Here is a 224-nt window from a genome sequence, read left to right as displayed (position 1 = left end):
CCCTAACCCTAACCCTAACCCTAACCCTAACCCTAACCCTAACCCTAACCCTAACCCTAACCCTAACCCTAACCCTAACCCTAACCCTAACCCTAACCCTAACCCTAACCCTAACCCTAACCCTAACCCTAACCCTAACCCTAACCCTAACCCTAACCCTAACCCTAACCCTAACCCTAACCCTAACCCTAACCCTAACCCTAACCCTAACCCTAACCCTAACC

Source organism: Hippocampus zosterae, chromosome 21 (assembly GCF_025434085.1).
Source record: "Hippocampus zosterae strain Florida chromosome 21, ASM2543408v3, whole genome shotgun sequence".
Lineage (NCBI taxonomy): Eukaryota > Metazoa > Chordata > Actinopteri > Syngnathiformes > Syngnathidae > Hippocampus > Hippocampus zosterae.
Note: the sequence above shows the minus strand (reverse complement) of the source record.